The 24773-nt window shown below is 37.3% G+C and overlaps 1 protein-coding gene across 2 annotated transcripts in view; it reads right to left on the minus strand.

Annotated features, from left to right (window-relative positions):
• GRIA2 (glutamate ionotropic receptor AMPA type subunit 2) overlaps positions 1 to 24773 on the minus strand; it is a gene marked incomplete at both ends in the record, with an annotated part of 153617 nt that overhangs the window by 3785 nt on the left and 125059 nt on the right. The gene's annotated exons all lie outside the window — the stretch shown is intronic.

Genomic DNA, 24773 nt, shown 5'->3' on the forward strand with positions numbered 1-24773 from the left:
AAACAGTCATAGGCAGTATATAGAATACAGACACTTCTCCATCTTTTAACATTTTGTCCTTAATAACGATTTTACTATTACGGCCAAAACATTTCCCTTTGCAAGGACCTCATACGTCATTATGACGCATTTTAGCTGTAAATAAAATACTGCGCCCTCAAGAAGCAATCTGAAAAGGTCACACGACAAAATAAGTTGAAAAATACACTATATTATCTCTAGGAATAATTCAAGTTAAGAGACAAGCAAAAGGATGTCTTCACTGCTAAAATCCTAAATGATCTATTCCTAGTTAATGGCAGAGCAGGAGTCTGTGTTAACGGGTCAGGCATATACACAGTAAGATCCTAATGCAATGCCCATTATCTAGAGAATAAAGAAAATAATGTTGGAAACCTCTATTAGATACTGACTGAAATGCTTCTAGAATAACACTGATTTTTCAAAGAAATATCCTTCGGGCATTAAAATTTTATTTTAATTAAACAGAAAAGTTTTAATGATTGTTTAAGCACCAAAATACTGTTTATTACAATATCTACTGAAAAAAAAACCCCCACATTCTGCTGTGTTTTTTTTGCAGTACGCGGGCCTCTCACTGTTGTGGCCTCTCCCGTTGCGGAGCACAGGCTCCGGACGCGCAGGCTCAGCGGCCATGGCTCACGGGCCCAGCTGCGCCGCGGCATGTGGGATCTTCCCGGACCGGGGCACGAACCCGTGTTCCCTGCATCAGCAGACGGACTCTCAACCACTGTGCCACCAGGGAAGCCAAAAAAAACCCCACATTCTTAAAGGTGACATGTATGGAAAAAAAAGGAAGGCCTAACTGCAGCAGTATAATTGAGGGAATATTTACCTTAAACATTAATTGACTCAAAAGCAAAGAGAGACCTCAAAAACATCATTGAATACTTTCTTCAGAGTAAAAAGAAAGCCAAGCAGAGCTTTTTCTATTCACAGTTTTCTCAAGTGACTTCCACTCCTCTTGGGGGAGGTGACTGTGAATAACCCCTTTTATTATCCTAATACAGGAAGTCTGAAATGGAAACTTGAACCTGAAAACTTCCTTTTAAGGTTCATGAGGCTTTGGGACTTTTTGTTTGTTTGTTTTTTACTCTAAGGAATTTAAAAATATAACCTTTATCATAGAAAAAGCCAGAATAAATCAAATAAGCAGACATAATATAAATCCAAATTTGCTTCAAATGCTGCCCTAGGGAGAAGAGTAGCTTTACATATATGTGAAAGCATTTATTTTGGTGAAAATTCACGGTCAAGAGTAAATGAAGTATGGAGTAGGCTTACATCGCTGGAGTTTAGAATACGTGTAACAGGGAGAGGTGCTCGGACATTGGCTGCGTTGTTTTATTGTCCCCAAGTGAATAGGGGCTGCAGGGCTGAGAGAGCCCATGGGCCATGTCAGCCCTGTTGTCTGGGTTACGAAAAGACCCAGATGTCCTTCCCCAAAGGTATTTTCACCCCAAATTTATAAAAGTTTCTTACCCATTAATAATATGTTGATCCTTTAATAATGTACCTAAACCACTCTTAAACCTATTTCTAAACAATGCCCCTTCTTGAGATTATAGATTTTAAAACTTCATTACCGAGTCAATCAGGCTTCCTCTCTGTCATGAAAATACATCTATGAGGTTCACTGAAAGCTCCATGAGGACGCCAACTAGGGAAATGCTAACCTCGTGACCATAGTGAATGGCACAATATCTTGCACATATATGTTCATAATTAATGTATGCTAAGTGAAAATCCTGGAATTGGTTAGAAAGAATAAGACCATTTTTTATTTATCTGCCTCTTTGCCTACTGGAGAAGACATTTATATTGTTGTTTTCTCCTATATTCTGCCCTCATGTCCTCTACCAAATTGGAAGCTGATACAATATTTGTCTCTGAGTATATGCCATGAAATATTATTAAACTTCAAGATCTTTTTGAAATGTGAATTCCCACAAAAAACAAGTGATATTGGAACCAAGCAGAACCCTGTAGCTCATCGCCCCAACCCACTGCCAAGTACAAAGGCCCCTGCACGTCTCCTGCCTCTGGTCTTAGAAAAACTGAAGTCTCCCAGGCCTCCCTGAGTCACAAAGAGTGGCCTCGAGCAGTTAACGATCAGGACAACAGAGTCACAGACTCAGTGTCTGATGCACCTTCCTGAGTTGTTTCACAGATACTGTAACTGCCACCAGAGGGAAAAAGCCAGACTGCAGCCATGACATAAGCTCCTCCAACTTGAGCAGTACTGAGTCTACGGCCAGCACAATTCCAAGAACTGGCCTCAAGAGAATGGGGTTCACACGACTGCTCATAATAATCTATGTCTTTGTGGGCATCAAAATAATTGTAGCTTGTTCTATAAAGGAGCAACTAAAATTGTCAGCAAAGAGATGCTATGGACCCATGTCGACATCCTCCACTCTGAGAATACAGCGCCCCACGTCAGCATAAAGAAGTTGCAGAAGATGGACCTTCGCCCCTGATCCCATAGAAATGGAATGATGATTGACGGTGGGGAATTGAAAGCAGCTCTTTGCCCATTTCCCATTTACCCATTTCTGTCCCCCTCTAACCTTAAAAACCTAATTATAGGAATGAGATCACTAAGCAATGTAACTTAACTCCTGACTTATGCTCTCCTGGATGTACACCACGCCTTGCCCAACGTGTTGATTCTTTTCCTAGTTTAAAAGGAGGAAGAAAGAAGAATTCAGCAGGTAAAAATGAGTAGCTCTCCACCCCCAACAGCTGCCCTAAGCAATCCTGCAGGCAGGTCACACAGGCAAGATAACGTTGGAAGAATGTCAGCCAGCCTGCACGCCATGAAGGATGAAGCAGAACCCAACCTCCTGCCTCGATAATTCACGGCGATTCTTTCCCCATTTTTCCCTTGAAAACCTATCATGACTGAGCAGAATCTTCGGAGTTGGTTTCAGGACAAGAGTCCACCTTCTCACCGGGTTGCTGGCTTTTCTGGTTAAAGCAGTTTTCTTACTACCAACACGTGCCTCTCTAACTATTGGCTTTTGAGTGGCGAGCAGCTGAACCTCAGCTTGGTAACAATATCAAAATGTTTTGGAACAAAACCATAGGCTGATAGATTTCAAAATGGAGTTACACAATTTTTTAAATAAAATCATCTATGAAATCTGTCAATTATTCCAAGTGTGAAATATCCATTTTGGATCATTAAAATATTACATAAAATGTTTCATAAATATGGTTGCTCTTCAGAGAAAATCCAAAAACTAGCGACAAAGTGAAGGAAAAATACAAATTAAACTCAAGATAACTTCTCTTTAAAGACTACAGTTCTGAGAGGACATTTAGATGATGTGAGTCATGTCAAAGCAAATATTCACTAAGTGAAGAAAAATGTCCTATTTCATCCATAAATGCTTTCCCATTAGTTTAAATCTACTCCTCAATGTATGAATAGAATATTCTTTCTAAAGAGTAAAGGCTTTTAACAAGCAATCTAGGAACAAAATGCACACAGCCATATAGTGTTTTGATTAAGTTACTCGATCCCTGTCTTAGTGGTTTTTGTCTCACTTGGAAGATAAGCAAGTTCTGACATGTCAATCTAGACCTACAAAGTACAAGCTTCTATTAAGTTAAATCAGTCACTGTTAATAATCAGGCTTCACACATATTATAACATGGCATTTAAACTGAGCAGGAGTTTATGATATAATTGTGGATTAATAAAATCTACAAATTATCTAAGATCTGAAAATACGCATTGCTGATTTGCATAAAACTAAAAGGAATTTTTTCATAGGTCAGAATTTTTGAAAGTTATACGTTTTTTTCACAATGGGTTAATCCATTTGTCTCCCAGGTGTTAGTTCACTGTTTACTTTCTTAACAAAGTTAGTGAAATGCATTCATAACCATATCTGTTCAACAATATTTGTCTGAACAGACCTGGCCAAAGGTGTGCAAGTACAGTAATTCACAAACAATACAATTCTGTTCTGTTGAAAACTATCATCCGTTAGGACAAGGCATTTATTGATTTGAACTTTCTAGCTGCCTTCAAAGAAAGAATAGGAAAAATCAGACTACATTTTGTAGTGAGAGACAGTTCAAGGGATTTGTGTTTAATTTCTATTGACAATATCAGAAAAGTTGTTAGTCTGAACTAAGTAACTAAATAGGTGATGCCTAGAAATCCTGTTCTCCAAAACCACAGCAATCAAAAAAGTAACCTCCAGGAAAGCAATCCAAAGGCAAAGTGAAATTCTCCCCTAGGCTCCCATCCAAGAGCCTGAATGATAATTTATCATGATTTTATTGCCAAGACAGTTTAAGTGACAATGTTTCATTTCACCCAATCTGCAAGCTAATGGTCTGATACACTGGAAAGCACACTACAGTCTTCAGCCTCTTGACCACTTGTTTCTTAGAATATATTTACAAATAGACTAAAATGAAAAAAAAAAAAAACAGGGATTTTTTTCCCCCGGGTTAATAATAATCCCATGCACAAAAAATAGAACTTCCTATTAATATTCTGTATTTCAGCAATTCAAATTACAGACATTATTCTACATCAAAAGCATCCAGAAAATTTGGGCAACTTTCTGAAAGATGCAAGTCACATACTGATCAAATGGATTCAATCAGCCTCTTTGTGCGGACTTCAAAAATGAGCGCCAGGCTACCCTCCTAAGCAGTGTCTAAATCTGAGCATGTTTCAGCACAGGAGAAGAGGGGACACAAGCAAACCATTCTGACCTTTTAGGTAAACCACATACTTTTCTGTCATTTGTAATACTAGTCTGAGTTCTTGTCCTGAGAGAAGACATTGATGCGATGAAGAAGGAAAATGAAGGGCTGGGGCGCTGGCCTCCAGTCTCTGTTTCCAAGATGGCCCTAGGTAAAAGGTCTAAGTCTTTCTCAGGATCATTACGATTTCCTTTCCTACCTCTCTGCAAGTCTAAGTCTCCACCACAGCTAAGCCAAGAAACACTGTATTTTCTAAGTTTACATATTGAATCAAGGAAACTGCTCTTTCAGGAAGTATGATAAAATGAAGTGAACTTCTTCAGGATGGCATCTGCCATCACATTTGGATGACGAGATAAGTGACACTTTGTTAAGAGGAGATAAATCACAGCTTGGTCAAGACAACACTGATTACCTTGTGTTTCTTAAGGAGTCAAGGCTCTTTGAACATGGCTGTTCAATTCCCTTCCCATACTTTGATATGACATTAGTCATAGGGATATCAATTTGACTAGTATTTCACAGGAAATAATTTTAATATTTCCTTAGAGAGAAAATATACCCATTGTCTAGTACTGTTGGGGAAAAGTTCTATATAAACACACCCGACATAATTATATCTAAGAAAATGATGGCTTCTTTTCTTGTGAAAGAAGCCAACAGTCATTGTAATTTAATTTTATTTTTTCCTCATATACAGTAATACAGGCATTAATTTCTCTACCAGCGAAATAAGCCATTTCCCTGTTGGGAAAAAGCAACTTTTTAAAGGAAATGATTATTATCCTTATGAAACATATACATGTTTTCAAGAGTTAAGAAAATACTGGTGCTGCCTGGTAGACATTCCTTACTGCTTACTCTATTAACTCTTACACAGTTCACTTTCCAAAAACAAAGCAAACAAAAAAACAAAAACAAAAAAACCTTATTTACCCACTAATTTCTAATAAAATATCGAATACCTTCTCACAATGTCAGCAGAACATTTTTTGCTAGCATGGGAGTTCTAAATGATTTCCAAATACGAATGATGTCCAAAGGTTCTAAACAGAGATTCCTGAATGGTTGATATGACTTTAGCCCAGGGTTAAGTTTATAAAGTTGTTGGAGCCCCACTCCCCATTATAATAATTTTTAGACCTCACTTTCACTTTGAACATTAATAGAGACACTTCTCATGAAAATCTCTCTTTTCTTTCTAGGAAAATTACAATGTCTGAGATAGTATAACAACTAATAAGAAGGTAATTCTATCTGTGGGTGAAAAACCTTGACCTAGAGCTTCCTGAATGTGAAGATTAGAGAGTCATTCATAACTTGTGAATAAATAACCTATATTTTCTAAGCCATTTGGTTGACATTCTATAAAAATGTGTATTTAAGACAAAAGAGAATTGCTCTTCCTTTTACAATTTCATCATTTTTCCTGATTCTTTAGCATTCCTGTGGAACTCATAGCAGGGCCCATCGCTTCATTCTAGATGTCAGCAGAAATTCACACTGTCCCTGGAAACAACTACTTTTAACAGGCAAAAAAGAATTCCACAGTAGTGGGATTGCTGGATCATATGGTAATTCTATTTTTAGTTTTTTAAGGAACCTCCATACTGTTCTCCATAGTGGCTGTATCAATTTACATTCCCACCAACAGTGCAAGAGGGTCCCCTTTCTCCACACCCTCTCCAGCACTTATTGTTTGTAGATACTTTGATGATGGCCATTCTGACCGGTGTGAGGTGATATCTCCCTGAGAAAACCATAATTCAAAAAGATGCATGCACCCCAATGTTCACTGGAGCACCATTTACAATAGCCAAGACACGGAAGCAACCTAAAAGTCCATCGACAGAAGGATGGATAAAGAAGACGTAGTACATATGCCATCCCTACACAAATTTGTCTGTGCTTCTGAGTTATAGTCACTTATTTGAGATCAAAATTTTAAAAATCCACAAGCATACCCAGGAATTTTAATTTTCTGTAGTAAGGTTCCCCCCGAGTAGAGTGTATCTGTTGTTCATCTTCTATTCAGATGTAATTTCCAACATAAACAACATATAGTCAAATTGAATCGAGGAAATCTTAATATTTTGAATTGAGTGTCTCTTGTCACTTTCTGTGTTGTGCATCACTAGAAGTCTTCACATCCCCGTATCTCTCTGGATGAAGCTAAATTATACAATACTGACTTGGAAAACTTCATCTTTCTATAGTTTTCTTCACTATGTATATTAAATATGAATGGTATTTAAACATCAAAGATTATAAAATTACTTTTGTGAAACTCTTACAAAACAAGTGCTTTGAAACTTGGCTCTTATTTCATAGCTTTGATACTACTTTTTCACTTCATTTGCCAACAAGAGCAACACAAAAATGAAAGGAAAAAAAAAAACAACGAGAAAATCTAGAAAGTGTTCAGCTTGTTAAGTATAATTGTCATGTATGATAAAATCCCTAGACCTCTCCTGAGTCTTTTTAAATCAGTTTTGCTAATGAAAGTTTATGTCATAAAAGTAAGACTATTTTTTAGGTTTTTCTTTAAATTTAAAAAGAAGCGCATTACTTTCCCTGATGGAAAAAAAACTCAAAAAACTGCAGCTACAGAAATGGTCCCTGCAAATTAAGGGGGAAGGGAAAATTAACAAGTTGTGTCATACAAATAAATATTTTTAGAGAATTTAATTCTATCAACTTAACACTTCTTACTCATCCTTTAGCTGAAAAACATGAGTTTTTGCTCATATATTGATTTTTTAATACAATCAAAAACCACACCATCTGCATCAAGTAAAAAAAATAGGAAACATTTGAATAAAGTCAATATGAATATTTTCTTAGACATTCCTTTGCTCGCTTAGTTTTAGTAAAATTTGATGTTTAACACTATAACTTCTTGGATTTAAAATAAAAGAAAAATTTATATTCAGAAATTGTCAATTCCTCGAAGTCGCGAGTCAAGTCAGTGGGAAATATTTTTAGAATCATTAAAATCAGATGTCTGAAGTAATTATGAACATTTTATATGAAGTCTCACAGTATGTTTTTCTCTTTCTTATTAAAATGCAATAATTACCTATTTATAAATGATTGCATTTAATAAAATACTTTACAGAAGTGTAGTTTGATTTGTTTGATTTCGTGAGGATTTTTCTATGTGGGTAATATGTCATTTTAAATAAAACTAATTCTCCAATAATATTAACAAGATTCACATTAAACTATATTTCCAGCAATTTCTCAGTTTCTTAAAAACTGAACAAGTATTTATGAAAGCATCTAACTAAAAGGATTTTTAACAGCTTAAAATTTTCAAAGGATTGGCACTGGAATGGACCTTAAAACTCACTTGCTGTATTCCAAGCCCTTTATTTTAGAAGCAAAGACTCACAGAGATTAAAGAACTTGTCCAAATTAGCATAGTTTGTCAGCCCCAGAAGAACCAAGACTAGTCTGGATACTCAGATCTTCAATACGTGTGTATATGCACCAAATCAGAAAACTACTGAAGAGTAGTATTCAGATAAGCAATGTTTTATTAAGAAGAAACAAATCACTTGACCATACTATAAAATTTAGAGAAATTCAGTTATATATTTCTGTATAATTTATTAAAAAGTAAACGGAGGCTTAACTAAATTGGATTTGTGGCAGCATTTTAATCAACCCAAAGCAAAGCTAAGTTATGCCTCAGTGTTCTCGTTGGCATTTTGAAATTACTTTCAAATGTGAAAAATAGAGTCAGGTGAATGCATATATTATTAATGGAATCATATCCTTCTGATGATTTTCTGCTTGGAAAATGATGTCTTTAAATTTTAAAATGTAATTGGTATTTCCATACATTTTCATTCCCTTACAAATGGTAAATGTCAGTACTAAAGTGTTCTACTAATAAATCTTATTTATTACCCATACGTGCACACAGGCATATAATGTGAATTGATAAAGCAAGGGGAAGGGCAAGTGGTCCCCTATGGTCACGTCTTTCATTTTTAATAGGGTTACTCAATTAACCCATTTAAGGTCTGTAGTGAACAGATATCTTGAGTACCATCAATGTTTGACAAAATAGCTCATATTATCCTTCTGGATTAAATGGAGAGTTACGGTTATCAGAATTAGATGGGTTTATAATTAAAATATCAGTCGCACGCAAAGAGTATTGGTTATTAATTAACATACAAATACTGTGCTGAAGGGAAACTTTTGTTATAGCACTGATTCCATACATAGCCCTACTGTGTTCAGCGTTTTAGTCAATTTGGATGAATACATAAATGACAAATGCTTCAAAGTTTCAGATATTTATATAATAGATAACAGAATCAATATTTCAATTTTATGGGCTTGGGCAAATAAGCCAAAATCCAAGGTAAAATTTAACAAGGACGAAGAGAATATCTGGCACGTGGTTTCAATCAACCGCATACACACAGAATGAAAGAAATGAGGCTAACCAAAATTCACCTTAAAATCACCCAGGTTTTCGGTAAGCAGCACTTTTAGGGCAAGCTATTAGTATGCTACAGTTACCACAAAAGCTAATAGACTTGAGGGTTTTAAATAGAATCAAGTCTAGGCAACAGAGCTGTAACTTCAAATACCCTGAAGGCTAAGAAGGAAATGTGAGTGAAACAGACAGGAAGGGGGTAGGTATAGAATGGTGTGTCTGTAGTAACTGGAGAGTCATTCTCTAGCTAAAGGCATTCTTTGTTTTTTTTCCCTCCTTTTAAAAAACTAAAATGTAAACACTATGTTGCCAAAGAACACAAGCGTTCAGGTTGAAATTGGTCTGAAATCTGAATTGTCAGTCTGGCTAAAATCCTTTCTAGTTAGAAAAAGTCACATACCATGTCTAGACACCACACTTTAAGAATAATACTGGGAATTCCCTGGCTGTCCAGTGGTTAGGACTCAACATTCTCACTGCCGAGGGCCCAGGTTTAATCCCTGGTCAGGGAACCAAGATCCTACAAGCCACATAGTGGGAACGAAAAAAAAAAAAAAAAAAAAAAAGAATAACACTGAGAAACCTACATTTAAAAGGTAAAGATATAGAATGAAGGGTTTGAAAACACAATTCAGAATTCTTAGGCTGGGTGATGGGAAAATTTAAGGAAGAGATGATAGTTATTTTCATGTATTTGATACATCTGTATTATGAAAATGAAAGCAATTACTAAAGTCAGAATTAGGACCAGTATATGAAAATACTTAGGAGGGAAGTTTTAGTTCCAAAGATCTTGCTTAAAAACTGTAACAATGAAAACTGCAACAAAGTGGAATTGGATGTTAAGAAAAGTCGTAAGTCAGCCTTCACAATGCACACTCAAGAATGGCTTGAAGGGTTAATTCTTCACAAATGTCATACTCTTTCGAAGGCTAACAGAGTTTGAGAGGTAGTTTATAACCCAAGCCCTACAGTTAAAGACGAGAATGCTGAGGCCGTCTGAGATTACCAAGGATCAGAAATAACTTTTTATTCAATGTGGGATTTGCTCCTAAAACACGTCGATTGAACTTCCTTAACCTCAACAACAAGAATAGAGCGTTTTAAGTGTGGGCTTTTAAAGGCAATTAAAAGATGTAGGCAATTACGGGCAAATGTGGGTTCTGTTGGCCCACCATTCTAATCTAAAAGGGTTTGCAATTTTTTTTTTTTTAAAGAACTCCTTTATTTATTTATTTATTTATGGCTGTGTTGGGTGTTCGTTTCTGTGCGAGGGCTTTCTCTAGTTGCGGCGAGCGGGGGCCATTCTTCATCGCGGTGCGCGGGCCTCTCACTATCGCGGCCTCTCCCGCGGCGGAGCACAGGCTCCAGACGCGCAGGCTCAGTAGTGGTGGCTCACGGGCCTAGTTGGTCCGTGGCATGTGGGATCCTCCCAGTTATCTCAACGCTATCGTTTCCCCACTGTGGAGTCTTGATGCCTTTGTCAAAGTTCACTTAAACGTATATTCATGGGTTTATTTCTGGGATCTCTCTTCTGTTCCACTGGCCTATAAATGTGTCTTTATGCCAGTGCCATAATGTTTTGATTACTATACCTTTCTAAAATGTTTTGAAGTCAGAGAGTGTAAGGCTTCCAGCTGTGTTCTTGTTTGTCAAGACTGGTTTAGCTATTTCTGATTCTTTGCATTTCCATATGAATTTTAGGGATGTTTTTCTATTTCTGCAAAAAAAAAAAAATGATTTGATTTTGATAGGGATTGCACGGAATCTTTAGAGCACTTTGTGTAGTACGGACATTTTACAATATTAAGTCTTTTAATCCATGAACAAGGGATGTCTTTCCATGTATTGTGTCTTCTTTAATTTCTTTCAGCAATCTTTTGGAGTTTTCAGCATACAAGTCTTTTACCTCCTTGAATAAGTTTATTCTTAAGTATTATATTTTATTCTTTTTGATGCTGTTGTAAATGGGACTTTTTTAAAATTTTCTTTTCAGATTGTTCATTGTTAGTGTATAGAAATGCAACTGGTATTTGTATATTGATTTTGTATCCTGAAAATTTACTAAATTTCTAAAAGTTTTTTGTGGAATTCTTTGAGTTTTCTATATATAAGATCAAGTCATTTGTGAACAGAGATAATTTTACTTATTTTCCAATTTGGGTGCCTTTTATTTCTTTTTCTTGCCTAATTCCTCTGGCTAGAACTTTCAGTACTATGTTGAATAAAGGTGATAAGAGTAGGCATCCTTGTCTTGCTACTAATTTAGAAGAAAATGTTTCAGTTTCAACACTGAGTATGATGTCAGCCATGGGGTTCATATATGGACTTCATTATGTTGAGGTAATTTCTTTCTATTCCTAGTTTATTGAATGCTTATATCATGAAAGTGTGTTCAATTACTTCAAATGCTTTTTCTGCATCTACTGAGATGATGATGTGATTTTTATTCTTTATTCTATTATTGTGATAATATCACACCGATTGATTTCCATAGGCTGAAACTTCTTTGCATCTCAAAGATTAATACCACTTGGTCATGGTGTATGATCCATTTAACTTTCTGTTGAATTTGGTTTGCTATTATTTTGCTGAGGATTTTTGCATCTATATTTATCTGGGATATTTGCCTGTAGTTTTCTTTTCTTGTAGTGTCTTTGTCTGGCATTTCTGGCCTTGTAAAATGAGTTTGGAAGTGTTCCCTCCTCTTCTATTTTTTGGAGGAATTTGACAATTGTCATTAATTCTTCTTTAAATGTTTGGTAAAATTCTCCAGTGAAGCTGTCTGGTCACTTGCTTTTCTTTATTGCGAGTTTTTTGATTACTGATTCACTTTCCTCACTAGTATAGGTCTATTCAGATTTTCTATTTCTTCATGATACAAACTTAGTAGATTGTATGTTTCTAGAAATTTATCCATTTCTTCTAGGTTATCCAGTTTTTCGGCATATACTCTTTCACAGTAGTCTCATTTATTTTTAAATTTCTGAGGCATTAGTTATAATGTCTTCCCTTTTATTTCTAATTTTATTTGAATCTTTTCTATTTTCTTCTTAATTATTCTCTACTCTTTTACTTCCCCCCTCACACTGTATGTTACAGATGCCACAAATTATTTTTTATATTGTGTATCCATTAACATCTGTGTATAGTTATTTTTATACTTTTATATTTTAACCTCTATACCAGAATTAAAAGAGACTTACACGTCACTGTTATGGCATTTTAGTATTGTCTGTTTATCTACATACATACCTTTACCAGTGAGCTTTGTACTTACATATGCTTTTGGTTTCTGTCTAGCATCCTTTCACTTTAACAAGAAGGACCTCCTTTAATATTTCCTGCAAGGCAGGTATAGTATTGATAATTTCTCTCAGATTTAGTTTATCTGGGAAAGTCTTATTTCTCCTTAATTTTTGAAGAAGACATATCATTCTTGGTTGACAGTATTTTTTTTTTTCTTTCAGCTGTTTGAATACATCCTCTCACTCCCTCTGACCTACAAGGTTTCTGCTGACAAATCTACTAGGAGTCTTATGGGTGCTCATGTGTATGTGACAAGGCACACTTCTCTTGCTGTTTTCAAAATTCCTTGCCTTTGATATTTGACAATTTGATTGTAATGTTTTTCATTGTAAACTTATTTTGAGTTCCTCCTATTTAAGATTCTTTGTGTTTCATGAATCTGGATGTCCATTCCCCACCCCACCCCTAGATTTAGAAACAATTTTGACCATTATTTCTTTAAATAAGCTTTCTGACCCTTTCTCTCTCTCTTCTCCTTCTGAAACTCCCATAATGTGTTTATTGATCCCCTTGACAGTATTCCATAAGCCCCTTAGGCTTTCTTCACATTTTTCATTCTTTGTTTTTTTTTTTTTTTTTTTTACCGTGGGCCTCTCACTGTTGTGGCCTCTCCCATTGCGGAGCACAGGCTCCGGACGCGCAGGCTCAGCGGCCATGGCTCACGGGCCCAGCCGCTCCACGGCATGTGGGATCCTCCTGGACCGGGGCATGAACCCGTGTCCCCTGCATTGGCAGGCGGACTCTCAACCACTGCGCCACCAGGGAAGCCCCATTCTTTGTTTTTTATTGATCCTCTGGATATTTTCAAATGACTTGTCTTAAGTTTTCTGATTCTTTCTTCTGCTTGATCAAGTCTGATGTTAAATCCCTTTAGTGAATTTTTAACTCTGTCATTGTAGTCTTCTCCTCCAAAATTTGTTTGGTTCTTTTCTTTATATTTTTTACCTCTTCATTCATATTCTCAGTTTGTTCATGCATCATTTTCCTGAGCTCTTTGAGCATTTTTTAACAGTTATTTTGAATTCTTTGTCAGGTAATCCATGTATCTCCATTTTTTAGGTTGGTTTATGGAGATTAATTTTTTTTCCTTCGACACATTTTTCTGTGGTTGTTTTTCAGTGTTTTGTAAGTTTATGCTGGGATCTGTGCATTTTAAAAAACAGCCCCCTCTCCCAGTCTTTATGGACCCACTTTGTATAGGGATAGACCTTCACCAATCAGCTGGGTTTCATATTCTACAGGCCTCTCAGACATTTTCTGTGGATGTGTTTTCTTTGGAGTTGTGTGTGTGAACTCCCAATTAGAAGGATTTGCCAGTATCTTTTTTCCAAAGCTCATAATCTCTTGCTCCTTCGGTGTCTGTCTGTAGTATTGCAGGTTCTCTAGAGCTAGAATAAGCCTCCAAGCTCTTTTTTATTCTCAGTGGACCCCAGGCTTATAAAGTATGCTGGGCCCAAGTCAGGCAAGACAGAGGCAGTCCCCAAGGTACCCCACAAAAGGCCAGAACATTGCATGCACATGCCACTTTTGTCCTACCCCCCACAAGGGAGTGGCCACCCAGCTTGTACTGGCTTCTTTCTGGTGGACCACAGGTCTCTGAAGCAGCAACAAACAATTAGCTCCCTCCCGTTCTCAGCAGCCCCAGACATCTAGCATATGCCAGGTCCCAACAGTGCTCTGAAGCAGGCAAGTCAGAAACCAGCCCCTCGAAAAGCCAAAGTAATGGAACTACACTCCAACTTGCTCCTTCCTTCCCAAAGGGAAGCTGGGAGTTGGGGGTTTTCCCCCAGTTTTCCCACACTGAGCTGGAAGGGAGGGTCTATGGTGAGTGCGTGCTGGGCCAAACCTTCACCTTTATTCTCAGCAGCCCCCAACCTGGTGCCATTTCAGGCAAGACAGAACCCAGTTCCTTTGAAAATTCAGAACCTGAAAATACAGTCAAGTCTTCTCTTTCTCTCCCTAGAGAGAAAAGCCAAGAGCTGGGTGCTTCCTCCCGATGGTGGTATGCCGCGCCAGGTAACTACAGCCAGCGAGGCCGTGAATTTTCCCACAAGGCTTGACATGGCTGGTTTCACACTCACTTGGTTTGCAGGAGCCTCTTAACTGGTTTCTCACAAAGAGAATCAGTCAATGCATTGCTGCTGAGTCAGGGTCTCTGGGGGGAAAGAGGGTCTGGGTTTGCCCACTACCTTCTGACATCACCCCCTTGGCCCTTTGTTTCCTCAGATGCAATCTTAAATATCACTTTTGGGGACACTGACCATATCTGACATTGCTTGGTTTCCCCAACTGCCTTTTTTTTTTCTAAAATCTCATTTCCCTGTGAACATAAGTAGCCACCTTCACTAGCACCTTGTTTTTGATCATCCCTCGATATGATATAGAGCAAAATTATATGATGGAAACGTGAAGTGTGAATTATATCAAGTTTTCCTTCAAATATCGAAAGTCTAATTAAGGAATTCTCAAAATTTTATCAACAACATTTATATTTAGTTCAGATTTTGATTCCAGTATATTTAAATGATCACAAAATTCTATTGCTATTCTCCTACAGTACTCTTTGACTGCATCTGTTACCATGGCAACTAGTGCAAAATATCCAATAAAGACAGGCATGATGATTCTTTTACTTAAACACAAGAATAAAGTGAATTGAACAGTAAGTCATCTAAAGTACTTGCAGAGGTTTACACCGATATTCATCTTCTCCTACACATCTAAACAGAAATTTTAGAAGAGTTTTGAGATGAGAGACTAATCTCAAATTTCATCTATTGTTTGAACCTCTTTGGCTGGAATAATTATGCTCATGACCTGATGGTAATGTGAAAGGAGCACGGGAGCATTTTCTCTTTAATATGGACGATGACAGAAAGCCTCCTGTAATTTGGTAAGAGTCAGATTATCCTTCCAGTGGATAATGTGAGTTCTCATCTCTCCTTTGAGTCACACGGTATCTCTAAATGAAATGACCAGATGGACACAGATATTTGCTGAGAACGGCCATGGAAAGAGGACAAGGACCAAAATGACATAGTTATTCTCACAGAAGCTACCACGTTCCACAATAATCATAACTCAGCAAGCAGACATACCCTTTTCTTTTTCCTTCCACAGCACTTTGATCCCACAAAGGACCATTCAGTATGGTCTCTCATACATTTATCTCTGAATTTGGAAACCACTTAATGAAATGCAAGGTCTTTAAACTGATTTTAAAGGAAATGGCCAAGTCTTACAAAATTTAGACGTTTCTTTCACTGTTAAACCAGCCATTTTCAGCTGAAATGATAGAACACAGACATACCCCAGGCAGCTTAAGCTTAGCTTAAAGAGTTAAGTAGCCTTAAGTCTTTAAGAATTCAATACTGGGGGGACCTTCAAGATGGCAGAAGAGTAAAGACATTGAGATAACCTCCCTCCTCACAAATACATCGAAAATAAACCTACACGTGGAACAACTCCTACAGAACACCCACTGAACGCTGGCAGAAGACCTCAGACTTCCCAAAAGGCAAGAAACTCCCCACATACCTGGGTAGGGCAAAAGAAAAAGGAAAAACAGAGACAAAAGAATAGGGACGGGACCTGCATCTCTGGGAGGGAGCTGTGTGAACAAAGAAGAGAAAGGGATATCTCTCCCAGCAGCCTCAGGAACAGCAGATTAAATCTCCACAATCAACGTGATGTGCCTGCATCTGTGGAATACCTGAATAGGCAACGAATCATCCCAAATTGAGGAGGGGGACTTTGGGAGCACCTGTAGACTTGGGGTTTGCTTTCTGTGTTGGATTTTTTTCTGGTTTTATGTTTATCTTAGATTAGTCTTTAGTACTTATTATCATTGTGGATTTCTTTATTGGTTTGGTTGCTCTATATCTTTTTTTTTTTCCTTCCTTTTTCCCTTTTTGGGAGTATGTGTATGCTTCTTTCTAGGATTTTGTCTGTTTAGGTTTGCTTTTACCATTTGTCTTAGGGTTCTGCCTTTGTTTTTTGTTTGTTTGTTTGTTTTCTTTCTTCCTTTTATTATGAGCCATGTGGCTGGCAGGGTCTTAGTGCTCCAGCCAGGTGTTGGGCCTGAGCATCAGAGGTGGGAGGGCCGAGTCCAGGACACTGAACCACTAGAAACCTCCCAGCCCCACATAATATCAATCAGCGAGAACTCTCCCAGAGATCTTTGCCTCAACACTATGACCCAGCTCCACCCAAAGGCCAGCAAGTTCCAGGGCTTGAGGTCCCATGCCAAACACCAAGCAAGATAGGAACACAACCCCACCCATTAGCAGAGAAGTTGCCTAACATCATACTAAGTTCACACACACACCAAAATACACCACTGGCTGGAGCCCTGCCCACAAGAAGGACAAGATACAGCCCCACCCACCAGAGCACAGGCACCAGTCCCTCCACCAGGAATTTTACACAAACCACTGAACCAATCCCACCCACTGGGGGCACCAAAAACAACGGGAACTACGAACGTGCAGCCTGCGAAAAGGAGACCCCAAACACAGTAAGTTAAGCAAAATGAGAAGACAGAGAAACACACAGCACATGAAGGAGCAAGGTAAAAACCCACCAGACCTAACAAATGAAGAGGAAACAGGCAGTCTACCTGAAAAAGTATTCAGAATAATGATAGGAAAGATGATCCAAAATCTTGGAAATTGAATGGAGAAAATACAAGAAACATTTAACAAGGACCTAGAAGAACTAAAGAGCAAACAAACAATGATGAACAACACATTTACATGTCATTTACAGATGACATGATACTATACATAGAGAATCCTAAAGATGCTACCAGAAAACTACTAGAGCTAATCAATGAATTTGGTAAAGTTGCAGAATACAAAATTAATGCACAGAAATCTCATGCATTCTGACACACTAACGATGAAAAATCTGAAAGAGAAATTAAGGAAACACTCCCATTTACCACTGCAACAAAAAGAATGAAATACCTAGGAATAAGCCTACCTAAGAAGACAAAAGACCCATATGCAGAAAACTATGAAACTGATGAAAGAAATTAAAGATGATACAAACAGATAAAGAGATATACCATGTTCTTGGATTGGAAGAATCAACATTGTGAAAATGACTATACTACCCAAAGCAATCTACAGATTCAATGCAATCCCTATCAAACTACCAATGGCATTCTTCACAGAATTAGAACAAAACATTTTACAATTTCTATGGAAACACAAAAGACCCTGAATAGCCAAAGCAATCTTGAGAAAGAAAACTGGAGTTGGAGGAATCAGGCTCCATGACTTCAAACTACACCACAAAGCTACAGTAATCAAGACAGTATGGTACTGGCACAAAAAGAGAAATATAGATCAGTGGTACAGGATAGAATGCCCAGAGATAAACCCACAAACATATGGTCACCTTATTTTTGAAAAAGGAGGCAAGAATATACAATGGAGAAAAGACAGCCTCTTCAATAAGTGGTGCTGGGAAAACTGGACAGCTACATGTAAAAGAATGAAATTAGAACACTCCCTAACACCATACACAAAAATAAACTCCAAATGGATTAAAGAATTAAATGTAAGACCAGACACTATAAAACTCTTAGAGGAAAACATAGGAAGAACACTCTTTGACATAAACCACAGCAAGATCTTTTTTGACCCACCTCCTAGAGTAACGGAAATAAAAACAAAAATAAACAAATGGGACTTAATTAAACTTAAAAGCTTTTGCAGAGCAAAGGAAACCATAAACAAGGCAAAAAGACAACCCTCACCTCCGTGGTTAAATTTTTTCCCAGGTATTTTATTATTACTGGTACAATTGTAAATTTTTTTCTTAATTTCTCTGATAGTTTGTTATTAGTGAAGAGAAAAATAACAGATTTCTGCATATTAATTGCATATACTTCAATAAAAATAAAAACAAAAATTAACAAATTGGACCTAATGAAACTTAAAAGCTTTTTTGCACAGCAAAGGAAACCATAAACAAGACGAAAAGACAACAGTCACAATTGGAGAAAATATTTGCCAGTGAAACAACAGACAAAGGGCTAATCTCCAAAATATACAAACAGCTCATGGAGCTCAATATCAAAAAAACAAAAAATCCAGTTAAAAAGTGGGGGGAAGACCTAAATAGACATTTCACCAAGGAAGTCATACAGATGGGCAAGAGGCACATGAAAAGATGCTCAACATCACTAATTATTAGAGAAATGTAAATCAAAACCACAATGACGTATCATCTCACACCGGTCAGAGTGGCCATCATCAAAAAATCTACAAACACAATAAATGCTGGAGAAGGTGTGGAGAAAAGGGAACCCTCTTGCACTGTTGGTGCAAATGTAAATTGATACAGTCACTATGGAGAACAGTATGGAGGTTCCTTAAAAAACTAAAAACAGAACTACCATATGACCCAGCAATCCCACTACTGGGCTCATACCCTGAGAAAGCCATAAATCAAAAAGAGTCATGTACCACAATGTTCATTACAGCCCTATTTACAATAGCCAGGACACGGAAGCAACCTAAGTGTCCATCGACAGATGAATGGCTAAAGATGTGGCACATATATACAATGGAGTATTACTCAGCGATAAAAAGAAATGAAATTGAGTTATTTGTAGAGAGGTGGATTGACCTAGAGTCTGTCATACAGAGTGAAGTAAGTCAGAAAGAGAAAAAACAAATACTGTATGCTGACACATATATATGGAATCTAAAAAGAAAATGTTTCTCACGGACCTAGGGGCGGGACAGGAATAAAGACACAGACGTAGAGAATGGACTTGGGGACATGGGGAGGGGGAAGGGCAAGCTGGGATGAAGTGAGAGAGTGACATGGACATATATACACTACTAAATGTAAAACAGATAGCTAGTGGGAAGCAGCCGCATAGCACAGGGAGATCAGCTTGGTGCTTTGTGACCACCTAGAGGGGTGGGGTAGGGCGGGTGGGAGGGAGATGCAAGAGGGAGGGGATATGGGGATGTATGTATACGTATAGCTGATTCACTTTGTTATACAGCAGAAACTGACACACCACTGTAAAGCAATTAAACTCCAATAAAGTTGTTAAAAAAGAAATAAATGAACTTTGGCTACTGTCTCACACCTTATCAAATATCAGTGCTAGACGGATTGTATGCCTAATGTGAATGGTAAAACAAGCTTTTAGTAGAAGAACATCTTCATAATATTGGGGCGAAGATTTATTAAACAGGACACAAAAATCCTTAACCATAAAAGAAAAGATTGGTATACTGGACTTCATAAAAATTAGTGCTTTCTGGTCTTCAAAGGTCACCATTTGGAAAGTGGAAAAGCAAACCAAAGAGAAGGTGTGTATAGTAATACATCAGACCAAAAACTCATTTCATTAAAATTTAAAGAAGCCCAGCAAATCAATAGGAAAAAGACAGACAACCCAATAAATATTAACAAGTGACTTGAACAGGCACTTAACAAGTGAAAATTTCCAAATGGTTAATAAAGATATAAAAAGGTATTCCATATATCATTACTTCTCAGATAGATGCATATTAAAACCACAGTAAAATACACACTCACCATAACGGATGAAATACACACTTGCCAGAATGGCTAAAACTAATAAGGCTCATGGTACCTAGTACTTCTGAGGAGGTAGAGCAACTGGAACTCTCATACACTGTTGCTGGGAGTTTAAATTGTTACAAGCACTATTGAAAACTATTTGGCAATATCTTCCACAGCAAAATATGCATCCATCCTATAATTTAGTAGTTTTATTCTTATGTATAAACCCAAGAGAAATGAGTGCATGTGTGCACTGAAAGATGTGTACAGGAATGTTCATGGCAGCTTTAGACATAAAAGCCAAAAATTATACACAGCCCAAATGTCCACCAATGGTAGAATGGATCAGTTATAATGTACTTATATGATGGAATACTACAGAGTAACAAAAAAAGAGCAAACTATTGTTATTGTTACATGCAACAACATAAGTGAATTTCACAGACATATGATGATCAAATAAAACCAGACACGAAGACTAAGGAGTGTTTAATTCCATTTACAGGAAGGTCAAGAACAGACAAAAGTAGAATACTTTTGTGACAGAAGTCAGAAGAGTGGCTACGTTTGAGTATGGACTGGGAGCCTCATCTTGATCTAAGTGATGGTTATACGGGTGCATATATATGTAAAAATTCATTGAGCTGTCACTTAAGATCTGTGCACTTTATACGTCATACTGCATTAAAAATATGATCACTAAAAAAAAAAAAAAAATCAAGACTGTCCTCAGATGCTGTGTGGAATGGTGAGAACATTTAAAATGCCAGAGAAAGAAAACTGCCAAGCAGGGAGCAAATGATTTGAACTTGTCCTGGATTATCTAGAGAAGTCTTGGACATGCAGAATTGTCAGCTGTGCAGACTTTCATGACTAATCAAGCTCCCCAAAAAACTACGGAAGAAAAATCTGTAATAATATGACTAACCACACCAGAGTGACTTAGAACATATCCACGTAGTGCTGTTTGTTCCTAATTTATTCACATCCAGCATTGATTTAGTACTGAGTGCTTTAGAAACTATTTAAAGAGTTAAGCATGACTGAAAGATCTGTAAAGGGTCTATTTTGATATTAGTAACATACATATCAACTATACCCACTTCATCCCCATAATATTTGAAAGATATAATATATGTATGCATATGTATTCATGTATATAAAGTTAAGAAATATGTGTATGTATTTGTACATTTATATATACAAAGCTAGGTATATATACATATTTCTACCCACACAGAAATAGGGGATATATAGGAAACTATGGCAGAAAGATCTTTAGCTATACCAGAAATAAATAAGTATGGAGAACCACCACAAATTAGTGAAATCTGTTCTATAAAATACCAGTAAGGAAACCATGCTTGCATTATTGCTAAACACAAGCAATAAGTGGAACAAAATGTAACTATAATGAAATAGCACTTAATGCAGCTCTATACAGAAGCTGCTATAATGGCTAAAACATTTTTATTTACAAATATATTGCAATCAATATTTTATATATTAACGTAAATAAGTGTATCTTATGCTAGAGAAGGAATTGAAAAAAAAAGGTTGCTGCCTTTAAAAGGATAAATTGTTGTAATTCTTTTGTATTTGTGGTTATTATATGGTAAAGGAAAATTTCAAACCAGTCTTTTCAGTCAGGTAAGGCACACCTGCATTAATACTATGTATTTGTCTATCATTTATACTCTCTGGAAACTCTGTGAAAAGTCTACAATGCTGGATAACAACAATATGGATTCTTATCTGACTAAATCAATCTTCTGAGAACGGCACTATTAACTTCACTTAATGAGAAGGGGAATACCTTTATTTTGACCATATTTTAGAATCTCTTCCTTCCAACGCCAGCATAATTAAAGGAGACCACTTACTCAGAGACACACAGAGTAAGATAAACAGATTGCAGTGTGGGGATTTAGGATAGGCATGAAGTACTTCCTTTTCGCAAGTTAATACTTCTGTTTCATGGATTGACAGGCCAATGTTAGGTTTATTTATAAAGCCATTTTCTATTCCCCACATCTAAGTTTCTGTAGGAAAATAATGCACATAGTTCTTACAAAATCATCTTCTGCTCATCTAATTCAAGATCTGTCCTCTTTTATCGAGAGAAGAAATTATCAAAATGTGAACGTCTAAAATTAGTGGTGTATAATTGATAGCCTAATTCTTTCTTAATTATAGGTGTGTTACAGTGGCGCTATAATTAGGCAAGAACAGCAGCTCCAAAGTGAGTCAGACTTTACCTTTCACTCTATATGAGGATGTACACGGGTTCCGAGAGCAGAAAACTCTGGAAGAGGAAGATGCAGGGTCTATTTCCTCACACCTCTTGTTGGTTACAAGATTGTCCCCTATTTCCTCTCTCTAGCACAACGAAGTAAATATTCCATTCATATTTGTTTTACCGATGATCACTTAAAGAACATATAGATTTTTAAATTAGAAAATTTACAGCTTAAATTGGAATTCTAAAACTAATGCACACACGCTGACTTCCCTAAAAAAAAATTAATATAGGGCTTCCCTGGTGGCGCAGTGGTTGAGAGTCCGCCTGCCGATGCAGGGGACGCGGGTTCGTGCCCCGGTCCGGGAGGATCCCACATGCCGCGGAGCGGCTGGGCCCGTGAGCCATGGCCGCTGAGCCTGCGCGTCCGGAGCCTGTGCTCCGCAACGGGAGAGGCCACAACAGTGAGAGGCCCGCGTATCGCTAAAAAAAAAAAAAAAAAAATTAATATAACCCATAATTATTAAATTATGTACCTGAAATCTGATTTAAAAAATCTTTAGATTTAAATTGAGTAATTATCATCCTAATGATGACAAAACAGATTCCTAAAAATGAGATGAAATATTCTTCTTATAATTTGATATAAGATGCTTTCATCCCTTCAAAGATGTATCTTTAGTTAATTATCATTAATGTATCATTAGTTAATACTGAGACAAAAGACTAGGCTCTCAGAACTCCGAATTCTGTTTTAAAACTGGCCCTTTAATCTCTAAATGGTCTTAAACAAGTTATTTTTCCATCTTTTAGTTAGTTATACATCTTTAAAATTCAGACAGTGACCATCTTCTCAAATCAGTTTCTCCAATGGCTAAATCCAAAGCTCCTGCTGTGATAAAATCAGAAAGTTGACTTTCTGATAGACACTGTGATAGTAGAGAGTTTATAATAATATAAATGATAAAACCCCTCTTCATAAACAGCATAAGAAACAAAAAACTATCAGTAATGCCAAATTAAGCCATATTCGGAAACATAAGATAACTGTTAGAACGTTAAGTATTAGCAACTGGTAAAAGTTGTGTCTTCCACGTGTAATGAGCTGTCTCGGGCATTAGAGTAAGTATTAAATATAAGAGACAGCCAGAGAACAAAAAGCACAGTACCTGTCCTCAGTCTGGGGCCAGCCCACTCCCTCTGCATCCCCACTCCTGGGGGATCAGGCACCACGATGGTCCATCTCCCATCACTCACCCTGTCCTGCACCCACCTTCCAGGAGCCCCAAACGCCCCTGAGGTTCGAGGACAGTTGAGAGAGAGGACGACCCAAGTGTGTGGTGAATGTTAGTTTTAGGAACAGAAGCAAGGAGCATTTCCTTTGCACCTCTTTCCACCATAAGCTTAGAAATTCAACCAGACTACTGCTAATAGATTGTAGAATATAACCTAGGTTTTAAGGGGGAAAATGAAAATCAATGATATTTTGCCTTTATAATGTCTATGAATTAGCTTCATCTCATCCAACACGTTTAGAATAACACTCTATAGGAGAAATTCTTTTTTTTACAAAAAGGAATTTGTTACTCAGTTTCCATATACTAAAGCAATAAACTCTGTGGGGAAAGGTATGAGATGCGACGGCTACTGTTGCAAGCCAGAGTATCTCTGAAAACATCTGAGAGTCAGAAGCAAAATTAAGATTGCCCTCACTATTGTCACCGTGGTACCCAATTATCCAACATTAATGCAGTTAGAAAAACTATTCAAAATTAATTTAGCAGCACCTTTTTATTTAATCCAACTTTTAAAGAAACATACCTTTTGTACATACTTTCCCAAATCACAGCCATGCCATGTTTTAACGGTGGGATTAACAGGCATGCTCCTATTCACTTTGGCGACGTGTGCTCTTCCATTAGCCTCCCTTCACTGGTACAAACAGAATGAACAGTGTGGCTTTTAAGTCCTTTTGAGCCCACACCTTCCTTCTCTAGATAAGGAGTAGCTGACTGCTATGCTATAGCACTGAGACCTAGCCAAGGTCGTGCATCAACAAGTCCTTCTGAAGGTATATTGAGAGGAACTGTGAGGCCCTGTCTGCATTTCCACCATTATAATCCTCTAACATGACATACCCCAGCACGGAGGTGACCGAAACACAGCAGGAGAGCAGCAAAGTAAATCTGGAGGAAGGAAGGAAAAACAGTGTACGGAAAGCACTCTTTAGGAGTAGAAGTCCTCCGCACACTTGTTATCTGCTAGAATTTGGTCAAGTCCTCACATGTATCCGAGCTTAAATTTAATAACGCACAACATGCAAACAAAAGTGATCGCCCCAACTATCAGACAGAAATACTGTGAGATTCAGAGATGACGCATAAGAAACTGCTTTGGGAAACTATACTCATAAAGGTTATCAGGTTGCCTACATACTCACATCACTTCTCTATTATTCTA

The sequence above is a fragment of the Leucopleurus acutus genome (genome assembly GCF_964270905.1).
Source record: "Leucopleurus acutus genome assembly, chromosome: 4".
In the NCBI taxonomy this organism is placed as follows: Eukaryota; Metazoa; Chordata; class Mammalia; order Artiodactyla; family Delphinidae; genus Leucopleurus; species Leucopleurus acutus.